At 64.1% G+C, this 423-nt stretch overlaps 1 protein-coding gene across 1 annotated transcript in view; it reads left to right on the top strand.

The window, feature by feature from the left end:
• The first annotated feature begins 293 nt into the window (after window positions 1-293).
• Window positions 294-423, top strand: part of FAM181A (family with sequence similarity 181 member A) — a 2,072-nt gene continuing 1,942 nt past the window's right edge. The window contains exon 1 of the mRNA XM_006767617.2: window positions 294-414. The gene's annotated coding sequence lies outside the window, so the exon portion shown is untranslated. The remainder of the gene's footprint in view (window positions 415-423) is intronic.

Consider the following 423-nt stretch of genomic DNA (forward strand, 5'->3'; position numbering starts at 1 on the left):
CCTGTGGGGAGGAGGGCCCACCCGTCTCTGGGCCCGGCCCCGCCTCAGTCCCGGACTTTTTAAACACACCCCTCCTCACCCCCTCGAGAAACCAGGGAACCGAGGTCAAGGGGAGGAGGGCGTGGAGGCCGAGGGGGAGAGAGGGGCTGAGGGTAGAAATTTACCGGGAAATGGTTGCATTTGGGAGCTGTCTTTTTTGTGATGGTCCCCATGGCGACAATTTGTGACGGCAAAGAATGTGGGAACGGGGCGCTGCCGCCTGATTGGGATGCTTTGTATCTGGAGAGGCGCTCCTGATTGGCCTAGGGGGCCCCCCAGCTCTGGGGACTTGTCCTCCATTCAGCCCACTCGAGGGCGGCACAACCGCTTCCAGCCGGACAACCGGAGCTCGCCGGCCGCGCGGGCCTGACCCAGGTCTGCGGC

This window comes from Myotis davidii, unplaced genomic scaffold (genome assembly GCF_000327345.1).
Source record: "Myotis davidii unplaced genomic scaffold, ASM32734v1 scaffold1703, whole genome shotgun sequence".
Classification (NCBI taxonomy): Eukaryota; Metazoa; Chordata; class Mammalia; order Chiroptera; family Vespertilionidae; genus Myotis; species Myotis davidii.